We start from the raw sequence: 11674 nt of genomic DNA, 5'->3' as shown, positions 1-11674 counted from the left end.
TAGCCCCGGTGCATAACCCAGTATTTCAATTTACTACAATTTTATACTTATATATTATATCTTGCATTAAGTGTAGGAATTGAAATGGAACCCTAGATGCATTGATACTAGGAACCTTTGTATTGTGCCTGAGTCCTTATCACATAGATGCTCTGCTAATAGGACCGGCAGAAGTCGGGTGATTTCCTGTCACTCGCGCGATATAGAAGTTGAATGTTTACTATTCTGCAATCACTATAAGGATCATGGATGGGTTCATGTGCAATATCATGACTCGGAAGGTTACCCCGTCTGTGTTGATAAAAGTTGTAAGGTCGCAGTGTGTGGTAGTGGTGGCTAAGCGTTTGAAAGTACTAGCCATATACCGTGAAATATGGTAAAGCGGTAAGCCTAGTACCTGATTGGCCCACCACTCAATTATTTGGTTTCGATTGTACACACGCACCGACGTGTGGAAGTACATTCTGTGTAGCAGACAGGAGTACGATCATGTAGTCGCGCTACAGACGTATGTCCTGCACAATTGGTGTGCGTACGGTCTTGCAGTCGCTTGTGGTGGCCCTGATCCATAATCCGGAATAAGAGAGAAACGGTTGCTTCGGGATGATCTTTTGGATGTTCCAAGCGTGTGAGTTAGGTTTACCCTTGCAAGGTTGAAATTCGATTCAAGAATCATCCGTTTCTCGCAGAGATTGAGACTGCTTATTCCTTCTGCCACATAGAGTAAGATCAATAACCATTATGGGATAAACTGGATGGATGCTAAACCATACCTTGTTTGTCTAGTATAGGTGCTAACCTAGAATGATTAATGAAACTAGAACCTGATAGCTAAAATATGAAAGTTAGTTCATATTCTTTGTTGCTCTTCAGCTGAAATTAAGCCCAGAACCATTTCAAGCCTTCATGAGTCTAGTTATATGGCTAAGTATACCACGAAGCGGTTAAGCCTTGCTGAGTATTAGTATACTCAGTCTTGCTAGTGAAATTTTCAGGTATGACCCTTGAAAACCCCACGGATAGTCCTGCATGGTCAACTTCTATTCCGTTTGGCTGGTCGGTGGAATGGGATCTGTCCCCGGCTGGCAGTGACCCTCCTGAATGATGCCATACTTCGAGCTGAGTGTGGTGTCAACCTCCATGATGTGTGTAGTCGTGTGTTAATTTTTCTTCCGCTGTGAACTTGGCAAGCATGTTTAGCTTGTCGTTTTAAATGATGTTTGTTTTATTAATTAAGTTTGAAATGGTTTGTAATAACATTTAATACCCTGTGGTTTAAAAGTTGATGAGCTGTTGTACGACTGTAAACTCACCTTCGTGCGAGGTAAACTTGCTTCGATCCTGTTGAACCGTGGTTGCATCGGGCGGAGACCTGATAGACCAATGGGTTGTTCTGTTTGAAGTGCGTTGAGTTAGTATCAGCTGTATAGCGATGACTAGCACACTTGAGCCGGAATAATTCAGGCGCTTCTGCCACAAAGGGCCTATTTGAATCGATTTTAAAAGCTCCAAGGGTATTCCTGCAAAATTACACAGCCCCCTTTGTAAAGTAGTGAACTTTAAAAATGTGTAGAAAATTGTATAAAATTCAGAAAAATGTCAAATCAAATGGGTTTGAATCCTTATGTTAAATACTACAACTTTTATATTGTGATCATGAGATGGGTAGGTGTATTTTGTGCTGCAATTTAATTAGTATTTAATGGGTACTTTAATTAGATCTTTTGATCCATAGTAGTGCTGAGGTTCAAATTTGAAACATGAGATGTATGTCCCATAAGTAGAGCTGCATAAAATTTGGAAGCTCAGAACAGCCCTCTAGCTATGATGTTTAGATAACTTTGCTTTATGTTGGTAAAAGTTTCATGATTTAATTATAGATGCATCTCTTCATGTTTATAGCTGAAAATTTTACCTTAGCTTTGTTTCAGTATGTATAATCCAAGGTAAATGTTTGAGAGTCAGCACCCTAGTGTAGCTTCAGTAATGAAATTTAAGCTTAGGTTCAAAAGAAATTCATGAACAATAGTTCTAGTTCATGAAAAATTATGAAAATAATGTAGAGTGATGCCTTTGAGTAGCGTGGCATGTCCACAAATTTTCAACCTATGATCATGTGTAGAATAGCCTGAATAAATAGAACTTGATATAGTCACGTTATATTCCTAACTTAGGGTTTGTCTAATTAATCAAAGTAAGTCCATAATCAGGTAATAACCTAAGGTTATTAGAGATAATTAGTTAGTCAAATAAATAAAGTTGTTAAGTGTAATTAGTTTGATTATTTAAGATAACCAAACATGCTACCTAATATAGTTAATTTAAATGTTTAGAGTAAGCAACCATGTTACTTAATGTAACTAGGTAGTGTAGTTAATACCCGATAAATGACTGCCCAGTAAAGGTAAATTGTATTGTTTGTTAGTATGCAATGTTAGTTTCTTTGGATTGCAACTTTATCGTGAAGTGAAATGAAAGTGCCCCATCTTTGCATATCATATAGACTCAACCACTCTCGCCGACGGAGATTATGAATTGATCCCGGAACTAGAAGAATGTTATTCTGAAGACCCCGGGAACGTCGTCGAAAATCTAACTGAAGCTCCGAACGAAAGTTCAAAAAACTTTGACACTCCTGCCCCCAGCCTCACTCAAGAAGGCAAGCCCCGGACATAAACCCGCTACTTTATTTACACTGCAATCTACATTTATATATATACTTGTGCATTAAAATTCTTTGGAGTTGTCTGAAAACCCTAGTTGCATATTCCTAGGAACCAATATACTGAATACTAGAACTTGAGTCCGAATAGCTGCTATGCTAATAGGATCGGTAGAAGTCGAGTGATTGCCTGTCACTCGCGAGCTATATAGGAGTTGCAATGTTTACATTCCTGTAATCACTATAAGGATGATGGACGGGATTTATGTGAAGTATCATGGTTGAGATGATACCCCGTCTATGTTGATGAATTTGGCTAAGGTCGCAGTGTGTGGTAGCGGTGGATAGGCATTTGAAAGTACTAGCCACATGCCGTGAAATATGGTAAGCAGTAAGTCTAGTAACCAATCGGCCTGGCAAGTGGACATACCTCCCACCACTCGTATTTGGTTTTTCTGGTTACTCGCTTTGACATGTGGGAATACGTGTTGCAGGGCAACCAGGAGTACGGTCATGTAGTCGCGCTACAGACATACATCCTGCATATTGGTTGTGCGTATGGTTCTGCAGTCGCTTATGGTGGATCTGATCCACGAGTCGGAATGAAAGGCAAACGGTTGCTTCGGAATGATCATTGGATATTCCAAGCGTGTGAGTTAGGTTTGCCCTTGCAAGATTATGAAATTCTATTCAGAATCGTCCGTTTCTTGCGGAGATTGAGACTGCTTGATTCTTTTGCCACATAGAGCAACAAGAGCAACCTTATTGTTATCAAAGATGAAGTTTGTTTAAAGATTTTACCATACTTAAATAGTTATAGTTGCTTACCTAGAATGGATAAGCAACTAGAATCTGAAAGCTAAAATTTGAAAGTAAGGATCTACTCTTTGTTGCTTTTCAGCTGAAAACTAAACCCAGAACCATTTAAAGCCCTCATAGTCTAGTTACATGGCTAAGTATACCATGAAACGGGTAAGCCTTGCTGAGTATTAGGATACTCAGCCTTGCATTATGACTTTTGTTCCAGGTAATCCCCTGAGGACTCTACTCTGCCTGTGCCATGGCCCTATGCTCTTCCCGATGGTTGGTCCGTGGAATGGGACCCGTCCCTGGCCAACACTGATCATACCGAGTGATGTCATGCTAGGGCTTAGCATGATGTCCATACTAGCAACGTGTATAGTTGTCATATTTTTAAATTCCGTTGCCGTGAACTTGAAACTTAAACTGGTTTGTAATAATTTCTATCAGTTTGGAACTTATGCTACTTTTGGAAGAAAAGTACTATTTTTTTTGAACTTGAAACTTAAACTGGTTTGTAATAATTTCTATCAGTTTGGAACTTATGCTACTTTTGAAAACTTTTGTAATATAAATGCATGTGATGTAAAATACTCTGGACTCGCCTTCGTGCGAGGTACCTTGTTTGATCCTGCTTTCGGTGGTTTATCGGGACGTTACTCGACAGGCCAAAGGGTTACACCGTTTCAAGTACGATTGGAGCCCTTGAGAGAGGACTTGCGTACTTGAGCTGGTGTAATTCAGGTTGGTTCTGCGACAGCTGGTATCAGAGCTAACAAATGTACCCTGGAGATATAATTAGCCTTAAAAATGTCTATTAGTATAAAATTGAACCAACAAAGTATTTTGCAAAACTACGTTCGTTTCGTTAAGGATTGTGCTTAGTACGTAAAGCTCTAGGGTGATGTTTATTAAGGGAATTAGATGTGGCTATAATATATATATATAACTCTAACTCCCAGCATTACTTTTCTGTCAAAACTTAAATTTATGCACAATCCAACTTTACATTTTGTAAGTACACATTCGACGATGAGGTAAGAAGGTAAGGATCCTCAGCTAACTGGGGAGTTAGCCTTCCCGTCAGTGATGCGAACGGAACGCTGTTTCTCAAGCAGTGGCCTATTTGAGATGCTGCCAATATATCAACTTAGGTTGAATATATTGGGAGTATATGGTTCGGCGTAGGGTATGGCGATCGCTGTTCATACCCCTGTATTTTGTGGTACCCCCGTGAATACGTTGTTTCGATAGCGTATGCTAACGTTGTCTGTACGGCGGTAATTGTACAGATGCTGTTTGTATAATGAACAGTAATAATTGGGAACGCTTTCATGACATGCTGGCCTGAAAGGTTCATTGGATATATATTTGTGGTCTTCTGCAGGTACACTAACCACGATTAAGAGGTTAAGACGGATAGGACTTATCGACTAGATATTAGTGAGAGACGTATGAATTATACCACCGAAACTAACCACGTAAGTCCGAAGATATTCGGCAATTGTTTTGGTTGTGAGGTCGAATAGTACGTGCATGCATAATCCATTAACAAACAAAATAAGTGCTTGAGTGTGTTGTTCTTTTAAGGACATGTAAAGTGTTGTCTATCTTTAGTGTGGTTTCAATAGAATCCTTGTGGTAGCCTTAGTTGATTATTCTAAACATCCATCTGAATTCCAGCCTTGCTGTTACAAGAATCGATTGTCTTGTTCCATTTACCTTATGAGTTCTCAGCAGGGTAAATGAATCTCATCATCTGAATTCTTGTTTCAGATGGCAGCTCCTTCAAGCATTTTCTGGGATCGTGCAGAGCATCTCCATACCAATGCCTTGCACTGGGAGGGTTTTCCCCGTCTTTTATGGGAATCACTTAGTCTATTCTTCTACACCGAGCCTCCCCAGTATGATGGAGTGGAGTATAGGGAGGAAGGTGTTCCGTGATGCAGAGTCAAGATGACTATTCCTCAGCATCCTTTCCGTTCTCAGTGGCACCCCATCGAGGTCGATGTGGTTGGCAATCGTCTTGTCGACACCATCGAGACAGCTGCTCTTGAGGCCATCCATATCTTCTGCAACCAGCATCCCATGGAAGTTGCTGGGCATCCCATCGGTCTATTCCCTGCCATAGATTCCAGTGATCCTGAGTGGAATTTCATGATAGCCCATTATGGTTGTATGTTGGGAGATTTAGCCGAAGAAACACTCCGTGGCACTATCAGGTTCATGAATGTCCAGCATCACTATCAGATCCTGCTACGCCGTGGGATGGGTCAGTTGATTGGTATAGCTCAAGGTCACTACCGAAATGCTGATCGACAAGTCACTCAGATAGTGGAGCTTCAAGCTTTAGTCACGGAGAAGGAGGAAATTATCGCAGCACGGGATGAGACCATTCTTCACCGGAAGGATCAGATTAATGAGAGTGATGCAATAATCACTCAACGTGATACGATTATCAAGTTCCTCCAGGAGCAAATCCACGACCTTATCCTTGAGGTTGATGACGCCCATGCTCACATTGATGAACTTCAGCAGCAGCCAATACCTCCTACTGTACCTATAGTACCTGAAGGTGGAGAAGAAGACCCGGAGGAAATCAAGTGAGTTTCTGATCTCGATTTTGAGCATGGAGACCCAGAACCCAACCCTCTTCCGGCAGCCAGTCCTCTGTAGGCGACCTCCACGATTTCTAGTTTGTCCAAATCGTCGATTCTCTAGATGTAACCAGAGTAAAGTGTAGTGACATAGGTAGTAAGTAGTCTACCTAGACCCAGTGCCATTTGTTGTAATATAGATGGCCTGTGTACGGACCACCTTGATGTATGATGTTAAGGACGACCAGTATCTGTGTTGTAATCTAAATCTTGTGTTCTGCCATCTTGTTCAATATCTTTGCTTCTGAAAAGAGTTGGTTGAATGGAACATGTGAATTACATATCTGTTAATTGTGGTATGCCTTCTGAAAATGGGAGTAAGGATATTTGGTTAATAATGGACATCTCCTTTGTTTTAGATGGTTGGAGCCACGTGTGGAACCCCGGAAGGTTTCCGGGCAGACCAGGCCAGCGGTTCCCAACAACCGCCACCACCACCCCCAAATCTCGCCGAGGTTATGGCTCGGCAGACCGAGCTTCTTAATCTGCTAGTACAGACACAACAGAACCAACATCGTCAGCAATCATGAGGAGGTCGTGATGATCCTCACCCTCAGGTGGCAAACTACCAAGATTTCTTCAGCACTCAGCCCCCGCTATTCAGCAAAGTTAAGGAGCCCCTTGATGCCGATGCTTGGCTTCGCACCATTGAATCCAAGTTTGCTCTTCTTACAATTCCATGTGCGGACTCCAATAAGGCTCACTTCGCGGCTCAACAACTTCGTGGTGCTGCCCGTATTTGGTGGGATAACTATTGTGCCATGCAACTTGATGGCCATGTTATCTCCTCGGAAGAATTTCAGAATGCTTTTAGGGCACATCATATACCTAAAGGACTGATGGAGTGAAAGTTAAATGAGTTCTTGGCACTCACCCAAGGCACCCGCACCGTACTACAATATGCACAGGCTTTCAATCACCTATGTTAGTACGTGGGTTATCACGCTAACAGTGACACCAAGAAGCAATATCGTTTTCATCGGGGCTTGAGCACTAAGCTCAAGGAATGCCTGAACCTTGTGAAGGCCAATACTTTTAGTGAGCTGGTTAACATGGCCCTGACCCAGGAGGATTGCATCACGGCACACCGTGCCGAAAAGAAATGAAGGATTTCTACTGGACCCACGAGAGTTCAACCCTCGCGGTATCGATTTATTCGGAATGCACCGCCAGAGCGCCACAGCGGAATGCTCCACCTGGCAGACTGGTTTTTAGGCCGCCTCAGCAGCTAGGAGGATACAGACCTCTAGTGCCTCCGCAACAACCGCAACAGTTTGGCCCACGGCCAAATGCTCAACAATTTCAACAGAGAAGCAGCACCAATCGCTGTTTCAATTGCGGTAGTACGGATCACTTCATCAAAGATTGTCCGCGGCCTAGGAAGCCTAATCAAGGGCAAGGTTCTAATCAGAATAACCAGAACAAGGGCAAGAGGCTGATGATCCAAGTCCGGCAAGGGCGAGTTAACTTCACCACCCTTGCGGAGCTTCCGGATGGAGCCCCCGTCATATCGGGTACATTTTCTATTCATCACAAACCAGTTGTTACATTATTCGATTCAGGAGCAACTCATAGTTTTATTAGTAACAACTATGGTACCCGAATAGGACTTGATCTTTGCCATACCAAGGGGTCATATATGATTTCTACCCCTGGAGGAAAGGTTACCTCCAACCAAATGGTTAAAAGTGTGCCAATTCAGTTAGGTTGCTAATTAATCAAAACTGATTTAGTTCTGCTAAATTTAGAGGGTATTGATATTATACTTAGGACAAATTGGATGACAGAACATAAAGTAATGCTAGATATCTCTTCCCGAGTTATTGAGATTGATTCACCGCATCAAGGAGCCACCACCCTCTACTTGCCTCAGCAAGAGTATCTTCACTCTTGTACCTATGCTATCACAGACATCAAACTAGAAGACATTCCTGTAGTCTGTGAGTATCCTGATGTCTTTCCGGACGATTTGCCTGGAATGCCACCAGACAGAGACATCGAGTTCATTATTGGGCTTCAACCTGGCACCGCTCCTATTTCAAAGAGGCCGTATCGTATGCCTCCTAATGAATTGGTCGAGCTAAAGACCCAGCTTCAAGATCTTCTTGAAAAAGGTTTCATACGCCCAAGTGCTTCACCTTGGGCATATCCTGCCCTCTTTGTAAAGAAAAAGGACAATAGCTTAAGGCTCTGTGTCAATTATCGTCCACTCAATGCGGTCACTATCAAAAATAAGTACCCTCTTCCCCGTATTGACATCTTGTTCGATCAACTAGCTGGAGCTAAGGTCTTCTCTAAGATTGATCTACGCTCTGGTTATCATCAAATCAAAATCAAGCCTAGTGATATTCCAAAAACGGCTTTCTCGATCAGATATGGACTATATGAATATCTGGTTGTCATTTGCACTCACTAATGCACCGGCATATTTCATGTATCTTATAAATTCAGTCTTTATGCTGGAACTCGATAAATTTGTCGTGGTTTTTATTGATGATATTTTGATATATTCTAAGACTAAAGAAGATCATGCTAATCATATACGTGTCATTCTCCAACGACTACGTAATCATCGCCTTTACGCCAAATTCTCTAAATGTGAATTCTGGCTAGATAGTGTGAAATTTTTGGGACATATTATCTCCAGTGAAGGCATATCGGTTGATCCAACCAAAGTTCAGAAAGTTATGGATTGGAAGCCTCCAACTTCAGTCCATCAAATCTATAGTTTCCTTGGATTGGCAGGATATTATCACCGATTCATTCCAGACTTCTCCAAAATAGCCAAACCCATGACTGAGCTACTTAAGAAGGAGGTTAAATTCCATTGGGATGATAAGTGTGAAAGAGTATTTCACACACTGAGAAAACTTCTAACCACTGCTCCAGTGCTAGCTCAGCCAGATACTACCCAGCCTTTCGATGTCTATTGCGATGCTTCCGGAACTGGACTTGGTTGTGTTCTTATGCAAAACAACCGGGTCATTGCTTATGCATCTAGAGCACTCCGGAATCATGAACAAAACTATCCAACCCATGATCTTGAGTTGGTAGCTGTTATTCACGCTCTCAAGATTTGGAGACATCATCTTATGGGTGCCAAGTGTAACATTTACATTGACCATAAGAGCCTCAAATATATCTTTACTCAAGCTGACCTAAATATGAGGCAAAGGCGTTGGTTAGAATTGATCAAAGACTATGATCTTGAGGTACACTACCATCCTGGCAAGGCTAATGTGGTTGCGGATGCACTAAGCCGAACATTGTCATTGCTTATCCGTAGAAATTTTTAGTGAAACTCTCTGTTATCAAATGAGGAAACTCAATCTGGAGATCATACCTCAAGGTAGTCTGAATCTATTATCTATTGAACCTACCCTTCAAGATAGAATCATCATGTCGTAATTACATGATGAAGTCATCAAAATTATCAAGCAGAAGCTATCTCAGGGAGAAGCAAAATATAAGTGTTTTCACACTGATCATCAAGGAATTCTATGGTTCAACAATCGTATTGTTGTGCCTAAGGATCATCAACTTCGTAAACAAATCCTTGATGAAGCACATCTATCCAAGTTTTCTATTTATCCTGGTAGTACTAAAATGTACCAAGACCTTCGACAAAACTTTTGGTGGACCAGGATGAAAAGAGAAATTGCTAAATATGTATCCAAATGTGATACGTGTCAGAGAGTCAAAGCCAGTCATCTAAGGGTATCTGGTACACTCCAACCACTACCCATCCCATCGTAGAAGTGGGAAGACATTAGTATGGATTTTATAGTTGGTCTTCCCAACACATCCCAGAAACATGACTCCATCTGGGTAATCATTGATAGACTTACCAAAACTGCTCACTTTCTTCCTGTGCATACCACTTATTCTGCCAAGAAGTATGCCGAAGTCTATCTTGATCAAATTGTTCGATTGCATGGTGTCCCTAAGGCCATCATTTCTGATTGAGGGGCACAATTCATTACCCACTTCTGGGAATAATTGCAGTTATCTCTCGGTACCAAGTTGATTTGAAGCTCTGCATATCATTCTCAGACTGATGGCCAGACTAAACGGGTTAATCAAATTCTTGAAGACATGCTCCAAGCTTGTATTATTCACTATGGTGCAAGCTGGGACAAGTGTCTCACCTTGGCCAAATTTTCTTACAACAATAGCTACCAGTCCAGTCTTCAAATGGCTCCCTTTGAAGCATTATACGGTCGAAGATGTCGAACTCCTTTGAGTTAGTCTGAGACCGGAGAACGCCAAATTTTCGGACCAGACTTAGTTGCCGAAGCTGAAGATAAGGTTAAACTTATCCAAGCCAATCTTGAAACCGCCCAGTCGAGATAGAAGAGTTATGCAGATCAAAGGAGAAAACCTTTACAATTCCAAGCAGGGGATTTTGTCTATCTCCGAGTATCTCCTACCAAAGGTGTTCAGCGTTTCGGCATAAAAGGGAAGTTAGCACCCCGATATGTCGGACCATTCAAAATCCTTGAAGTCTGTGGCCTAGTGGTTTACAGAATTCGTCTTCCTTCTTAGTTGGCAGCTGTTCATGATGTCTTCCATATCTCTCAACTCAAGAAATGCATCAAAGTGCCTACTGAGATCGTTGAATCACAAACCATTGAGATTGAACCTGATCTATCTTACACCGAACAACCTATCTAGATCCTTGATACCAAGGAGAGAGTCACCAGAAAAAAGAAGATTAAGATGTATAAGATCTTATGAAATCATCACACAGAAGAAGAAGCAACTTGGGAAACCAAAGATTATCTTCAAAAAAAATTCCTAGAATTCCTAAAGCCTACTTAGGTAGCTATCCTTCGAGTCCTATCATCCTTGTAATATCGGGATGAGATTCCTTTTAGGGGGGAAGGTTGTGACACCCTAGGTGTCAAATTTGTATCACACTAGGGAAGGAATTGTAATAGATATGTTGAATTATATGAAATTTGGGTGTTTATGTGAAAATAAGGACTTATGTGTAATTTTTGCAAAAGTATGAGTCCTTTTATGCAAAATATTTGAAGTACAAAAGTAACTTTCAAAGTTTACTTAGGGCCAAAGTGTAAGAATGCAAGTCATCATGACATTACATGAAAACTTGCAATTATATCCAAAACTGCATAAAATTTACCTAAATAAGGACAAAACCTTATTAAGTTTAAATTTAGTTCAAAGTTTAAAATTAAAGATTTGTACTTTGGGTTTTTGAACTTGAACCCTAAAGCAATGTTATAGGGTTTGAAAAACTCTACAACTTCTATTTTGGTCATTTTCTCATTAGGGTTTTGGATCAGCGGGAAATCTTACTTTACAGTGAGATCCCTGGACTTTCTATTTTTGCAAACAAGTCCCTCGGACCCCCCCCCCTCTCTCTTCTTCTTCCTCTGGCGCCCCTCCGCTCCTCTGCTTCCCTCTGCCGCCGGCTGTCAGCGCCGCCCACCGCCGCTCTAACTCCTCCCCGGCGCCACCTCCCGCTCGGGCGGACTCCACGCGTCGCCCTCCCCCTTCCCCGGTCCTGCTTCCCTCCCGTGCTGTCCTC

This window comes from Panicum hallii, chromosome 4, assembly GCF_002211085.1.
Source record: "Panicum hallii strain FIL2 chromosome 4, PHallii_v3.1, whole genome shotgun sequence".
Lineage (NCBI taxonomy): Eukaryota > Viridiplantae > Streptophyta > Magnoliopsida > Poales > Poaceae > Panicum > Panicum hallii.
Note: the sequence above shows the minus strand (reverse complement) of the source record.